Raw genomic sequence first — 7,875 nt, 5'->3', positions numbered from 1 at the left:
AATTAAAATTATCAAGTGAAGAGCAATTTAAGTTATGGGGAAAGGCCTGTTTATGTTCTGTAGGTTTAACCATTTCTGGACCACGCTAGTTAAAATCTACATCCTGTTTTTGGCTGCTTGTTTCTGACAGGATGTCAATTTCAACATTGCCGCCATGCAGTCCCATCGCTCCCGCCGATCACCGTTCTGCCCTCGCGCAGGTCACTCGCCCTGCTGTCGGTATGATAGCAGATGGCAATCGGCTCCTGATCCAGTGATCATTCCATTGGCTTACATTGATGTACATTTTTCAAAAGTTACAATCAGTCAAAACGTGATTTAATCCTTGAATTGAAAAGAAATGTAAAACATTGTATGTGTGGCTACCTTTAGGAGATTTAGTGGATGGTGTATGGGAAGTGTGTACAGCAAGAATTTTTATATTAGCGTAAGATGCTGAAAATGAGGATTTAAAACTTAGGTGATAATAAGAAGAGTTATTCGACAATAATGGTTTCCTACTGTAAAGGAGGGTTAGGATTAGGTAGGATTAGGTAATACGCCCTGCAATTTCCCATCAGATGGGTCGATAGGTATTTCCGACAGATCCAATCTGATTTTGATTGTTTTTCTGATTGCTTTTCTGATCACTTCTATACAAATCCATTTAAAAAAACGATATTGATAAACAAAAATCGGAAATCAGATCGGACCTGTCAGACATTATCTATCGACCCATCTATCTGATGGAAAATTGTATGGTGTATTCCCAGTATTAGGAGAAAGAGGGCTGGGGTAAAGTGAAAATCAGGGTTGGGTGCTTTCAAGGACAGTTGAAGTTAGGTAAAGAACATTATGGTTAGTAGCCGTAAATGAACCAAAGCTGAAAAGTACATTGAAGTCCATGTCTAAAAGGATTCACACCAAAAATACTTAGGCAGTGGGAAGTGTGCTGGTGGTCTACATACTGCAATAACCCATGGTGCTTAATGAAGACTTTTATGGTTTGCTGATCTTTTTTTTTTTTTGTAAACTAACTTTTGCACATTGTTATTGCACTCTGCAATCTTGCTGAATAAGTATGGATTATTTTTTTCCTATTTGTAGACAAGTTGGTTAGCAGTGATGATAGCCATGTTTTACTCTGCTTCCTATTGTTTTGAAGGCCAGACCAGAAGATTTTGTTGAAAGCTTTTCTGTTTCAGTGCCTTCTCGCCAATTACATATCTCTGCTAGTGTTATCTGCCTGGAACCTGCTATAGGCCATTAAGGCACTCCAAGCTTGTTTGCTGTCTCTGGCGTAAAAGAAAGGTGCTATATTTCTTGCCTCAAGCACCCTTGTGCCAAACAGTATCCAGTAATCTTCATTGTTTCTATAATAATCAGGATCCCACTATAGAAACTACCATATTGGCACTTTTCAAAATAATAGGTAGCTTCTATTTTATCACCTGTAGTAGGCATTTACCATTTTAATTAAAGTCTTACCTATATGCATGTGTTAATGAAGATACCATTCAAGCAAAATAATTGTCTAATGGAAGCTACTCTTGTCACAACTCAGAAGAAAAACTAATAGATAAGTCTATGATTTTTATAGAATAATATTAAGAGTGCACTTCTTACACTTGAGCATGCAAGTTTCCCACCACAACTCAAAGACATACTAGTAACTTGAGTGGTTCCCTGTAAAGTGGCTTAGACCAGGGCTTTTCAACCTGTGGTACGTGTACCACTGGTGGTACTTTGCTGTTGGCCAGGTGGTACACTCCAAGTTTGCCTTCCACTTACTTGCCCGCCTGCCTCTTGTCCTGGTCTCGTTCTGCCTCCACACAGTTCACTTGCTCCCCCCTGTGCTGCCCCGTGGCATAATTCAGACCTCAGATCAGTGCTGAAAAGACAGCCAGGCTAATGGTGCACAGTGATGACAGGTATGCTTCAAATACAGGAAGTGACATCACTGCTTTCTCTCTGTATTTGAAGTATACATGCCATCAATGTGCACCTTTTGCCTGGCTGTCTCGTTACTGTGGCACTCCAGCACATCGAGGAATGAGCAAGGGGTGGTTCCCCCTTGCTCATTCCTCGATGTGCTGAAGTGCCACAGTAACGAAACAGCCAGACAAAGTTTGGTTCAACTTTGTGATGAGTCACTGCCTGCACCGCTACCTATATTGAAGCAGGGGAGGTAGGGGCTGGAAAGGCTACCTATATTGGCAATCTACCTACAGATTGCCAATATTGGCAGTCTGTAGGCTAGCAATCTAATTTTAATCCTTTTTCCTACCAATGCCTCCTGCTATTCCCCTGCCAGCTGCCACATTCCCCCCCCCCCCTCCCCTTTTCTTAACGTGTACCTGTAAGAAAAAATGAGCCCCTGCCGGGCCTGGGGGTACTAACATTGGGAGGGGGAAGCCTCTGGATCCTAAAGAGGCTTACCCCTTCCTCGTCAGTGCACTGCATGTGCAGTAGCGGCTCTCCACTCGGGCTCTGGCGCAAACAGCCGAGCCTGATCGGGTCAGATCTACATAGGAGGCACACTGGTGGTACTTTACATTTTTCAGGCAACAAAAGTGGTACAATTAGTGAAAAGGTTGAAAAGCCCTGGCTTAGACTATTAAGCAAGGCATACACTTTAAGAAAATTGAGCAATATCTAACTTATAGTGATCATTTATCTGGTGAATCACTAATATCAACTGCACCACTGCTAGCTCCGTAGTGGCTGTCAGAGTCACCTGCATAATCTAGTAGGATATTAGACTATAGAATTAATTAAATGATAATTCTATAATTCTTGGACAGTTAGTGACATGGTTATGTACTCAGTAAAGTGCTGCAAAAGACATCAGATATATATATATATATATATATATATATATATATATATATATATATATACACACATAATAATAAAATGGTCGAATATAACACTATATCTATGGTGGGGATAAGTTTGTGAGTCACTGACATTATAGAAGGTATTATTGCTTATGATCATGATTCAATTGTGAGCTCCACTAAGGGGCAGTTGCAGTACTGCATACTCTATAAAGCTGTTACACGGGTGGGAGAAATTAGCTTGGATGCTCTGGGTGCGTAGGTAAATTGGGTCTGTAGGCTCCATGCTCTGGATGGGTATGAGCTGCTGGCTGATTGCCGGATGACTGGGGGCTTTTGGTGGATAGGAGCATGTGAGTGGCTGGGGGCTATGGGAGTGTGGGAGCTGCAAGGTGGCTGGGGCTGTGGGTTGGAGCTGCACAGTGGCAGGATACTCTTGGTAGGAGCTGCAGGGCTGGATGTTATGGGTGGGTGGGAGCTGAAGGGTAGCTGAATGCCCTGGGTGGGAGCTGAATGATGGTTCGGAACTTCAGGGTGGCTGGGTGCTCCAGGTAGGTAGGGAGCTGCAAGGTGGCTGGATGCTCTGGGTGGGAGGGTGCTACTGGTTGGCTTGGAGATGCAGATTACTTGGATGCTGCATGGTGCCTGGGTGCTCCGCAGTGGGTGGGAGCTGAAAGGTGGCTGAGTGCTGTTGTTGGGTAAGTGGAAGCTGCAGGGTGGCTGTATGGGATTTGCAGGGTGGGTGCTCTGGGTGAGCTAGAGCTGCAAGCTGTGTGCTAGGCATTGTGCATGGGTGGGAGCAGCAGGGTGGCTAGGTGCTCTGGGTGGGTGGAAGCTGCAGGGTGCCCCACAGTCAGTAGGTGCTACAATGGGTAGGTGGGTCGTATGCCCCACCATCAGTAGGTGTTACAGTGTGGCCTGTTGACACAAAGTGGTTGGGAGATGCATGGTGACGTGGTGCTGCAGGTGAGAGTGAACTGCTGGGTGGCTGAGTGCTGCAGGCGGGAATGGTATGTCTGAGAACAACAGGGTGGCTGGGTGGGTAGGTCTGCAGGATGGGTAAGCGTTGCAAGATGGTTGAGTGCTGCAAGGCAATTGGGTGCTCTGGGCGGGTACGGTAGCAGCTGTGTGGCTGCTATTTATGGAGGATGGGGTGAAGAATACTTACTGCCTCCTCTTCTGGCCAGCAGAAATCATTGGTGGAGTGCTGCACCATGCCTGGCCACGAGACAGGTCTTCTTAATACCTGCGCCACCAAGTGCGTGTCAGGTCTTCTTGGCTCCTGCTTGTGCCTTGTTGCGTTGCTTTAGGCACTGCCATAAACTGTCATGTTATTATGGCTATAGCGGCGCTGGGGGCAAGTTCGCTGAAAACACCAGAGGAATAAATTAGGTTACCGGTAGGGGTATCCTATATAATAACAGACAAGTGTCCCTGCGTACACCTGTCCCTGTGTCTGTGCGTTTGCGCTACTACGCATGTGCACACGGACAGCCGTTGGGACTGGAGGACCGGGCGTGTGCGCGAGCGGTGGACAGGTGCGCGCGGTGGACGGCTGCGCCTGCATGTGCACTAACATGCGGCAGTGGTGGGACAAAGACCTAGAGCCCGTTTTTAAACAGGCTTAGGTCAACTAGTGTTTGTTATATTGTTCTAGATTGCCTAGCACAGAGAGAGCTGTCTCTCTGCATCTCCCTGCGCCCAACTGACAGACGCCGAGACCAAATGTACGTCTGTACAGAGCCGAATGTAGGGTACTAAAACAGAGGGAGAAACAGCCACATGGGTGAAAGTGACATACGGAGGGAGAGACAGCCACATAGGGGATACTGAAAAAGTGAGAGCCTCAGGGGCATAACTACAGATCACTGGGCTTTCCTTCAAACCTGTCATGGGGCCTCCCTTTCTACGTCACAGGCATATCCCACCTGCGATCAGATTCCCAACTGGGAGTGGGGCCTAGACTTTTTTCCCCCATTGACCAGGACCCTCATTTCATGCTCCTCTCCTGGCTGTCGCTGCTGATCATACCTGACCAGCTGATCAGCACAGTGGTAGTGCTTGGGGCAGCACGGTGGCGTAGTGGTTAGTGCTCTCGCCTTGCAGTGCTGGGTCCCCGGTTCCAATCCCAGCCAGGTCAACATCTGCAAGGAGTTTGTATGTTCTCCCTGTGTCTGCATGGGTTTCCTCCGGGCACTCCAGTTTCCTCCCACATCCCCAAAACATACCCTAAAATTGTCCCTAGACTATGATACATGCACTGCACAATACATACTGTACATAGACATATGACTATGGTAGGGACTAGATTGTGAGCCCCTCTGAGGGACAGTTAGTGGCAAGACAGTATACTCTGTACAGCGCTGCGTAATATGTCGGCACTATATAAATACTTAAATAAATACATTAAAAAGTGGTTGGTTTGCTTACCTCTTCCAGGGTTGGGTCCCTGCTGCACTACTAATGGAGCCCCTAGTTCTGCTCTGCCTCCATCTTGGTCTTCCAGTTCCACACATTGCGTAAAGTCACACAATATGCAGGGAAACTCAGACTTAGATGGAGACAGAGGAGGCCTATGGATTGAACAAGAAGTGCAGCAGGGACCCGACCCTGGAAGAGGTAAGCAAACCACTACCACTGTGCAGATCTGCAGGTCAGTTAAAGTAGACACAAATTAAAAATACAAGATTCCAGAAATAAAATCTATTTTCTAAATTATAATAATAAATAGCAGCCTTTTTTCAGCTGCATGATGACAAATATAAAATATTTTACATTTATTGGAGGAACCCCTCCCTTCCTTTCATATTGCCGGGACAGATTCGGCAAACTGGTGGAGGAGATAAAAAACAAAAACAAATCACAGGCTGCTACTGATGATGTCACAGGGGAAGTGATCTCAGCTTGTGTGAGATTTCACATAGACGACGCCCCTGTGAGGGAGGGTAGCTGATGACATACACACCCATGATCTAAAACCTCCTACTAAACTCAGAAGTAATGGCTGCCACCTGTATAACCCTAGTTATGAAAAGAGAAGGGTGAAAAGCATGCAGTGAAATGCTCATAGGCTTGAAGGAGTGTTTATTTATCTTTGTATGTGTCAGAGTGGTGCAACTAAATATTTTGAATTAAAAAAACGTTTGGTTTGGGTCCGCTTTAAAGGTATGATGAGCAGCAACAGCAAGGAGAGCAGCATGATATGGGGCCCTGGTGGAGGGAAAGTGCAAGTGCAGGGGGTGCTTCCTCATACTTGTGCCACTACTCCTGTGCCCTAAATCAACCCATCCCCCACCCCAAGGTTCTTCTCTCAAGCTGCCTGATCAATAATCCCCTTCCTCTCACGTCTGCAAAGTTGGTCCACTGCAGCCTAAACCACTCCCCCTCCCCATCCAGTCTTTAGAACACTTCTGCCGTGTCAAGAACCCCCCTTCTCCGCCATCCCCCCTACCTTCCCCAGCACTGTGGTGCCCGCCTCCTGTGAACCAGACTCCCACAACAGCTACCCATTCACTTCCCTTCCTGAGCGCCTTTAGTAAAAACGACTTACCAACAGAAGAACACAGTAAGCACCATTCGCCACTCTGCCGTTTAAGGAGGTGGGGCAATGACCAGCCAGTGATAATGGAAGTAGCAGCAAGTCATCTGCTCTGGTCTTATGTGTGCCTGTGTGTGCAAAGGTTCTTCCTGCCTGCATCCAGGTGACTGTAACAGTCAATGAACCACCAATTGCAAAAATACATTTTTTTGGTTGACAGACCCACAGATCTTACATGTGCAAGCTTAGGCCCCTGTGTAGCCTGGGACACTCCGCCATCGCAAGGGCCATAGCTACACCCCTGGAGAGACTGAAAGCCATGGGAGTGGGAAGGGGGGCTAAGTGGGACTGTAAATGACAAAGGGAGGGACAGCCACATGCTGGGTACTAGTGACACTGTGTGAGAGTGATCCAAGGAGGAAGAATTAGCCACATAGGAAGGGAGGTAAGAGAGACACAGAAAAGAGCTTAGGATAATCCAGCTCTGACTGTGGTGCAGCTACATGGGGCCCTAGAAGATGTGGGGCCCCTGTGCGGCTGCAAGGCCTTCACATGGGGTATGACTGCCTCTGACCAGAAGGCACTTGGTGGCCAGCAGATCATCAGCTGAAATGCAGACTAACACAGCTGGGACAAGTTCCTCCAGCACCCAAGGCTGAGACACCAAAGTGCGCCCCTCCACCCCTCCCACCCCAGCCGTCACACACTGATTGCTATTAGACTAAGAGGCACCCCAGGGCCCCCAATACCTTAATCTCTAGTTATCTGGCTTGCAGTCACTGCCATGTATGCCCTTTTCTTATTTCTCTCTGCTTCAAACACAATTAGGAATGATAGCTGAATGAGTTGTGTGCCCCCTCCTACACTGCGCCCTGAGGCTGGAGCCTCTCTCGCCTCTGCCTCGGCCCGGCCCTGCAGACTAAGCACACAGTTCAGCCTTCTGTATGTTACTAAGCCATTTCTAAGTGCTTGTGATTTGAACAGTTCTTGCTAATGTAATGCTATGGATATGATCCCACCCGAGTGATGTGATTTTATAAAAATACCCCATTGCACTGCATTAGCACGAGCTTTTCAAATCACTGGCGCTTAGAAAAGGCTGCTAGTGGGATTGAGCCCTAACAGTCAGCTTACCTCATTGGTTCCTGATTCTCTTATCACAAGTTTGAACTGAGTAACTCAGTGGTCAGTAGGGATGATCAATGAGATTTGCATCTCATTGATCATCCCTACTGACCACTAAGTTACTCAGTGGTTAGTTCTGAACTTATGCAAATTTTTATGCAAATATATGCAGCTTGAAAAAGGACCAATTAATTTAAACCTGGGTTTAAATTGATTGGTCCATTTTCAAACCATGCATTTGCATAAAAATTTACATACATTTACTTCAACTCGGAAGAATTTGCATCTCTTTGATCATCCCTGGGAGCTCTGATACTAAAACAGAAATTCACAGTCAGGGTAGCTGCCTTAGGAAGTGCAGCCATTTAAATAAGAGAGGAGTGAAGCTTCTCC

Source organism: Hyperolius riggenbachi, chromosome 3 (assembly GCF_040937935.1).
Source record: "Hyperolius riggenbachi isolate aHypRig1 chromosome 3, aHypRig1.pri, whole genome shotgun sequence".
NCBI lineage: Eukaryota > Metazoa > Chordata > Amphibia > Anura > Hyperoliidae > Hyperolius > Hyperolius riggenbachi.
Note: the sequence above shows the minus strand (reverse complement) of the source record.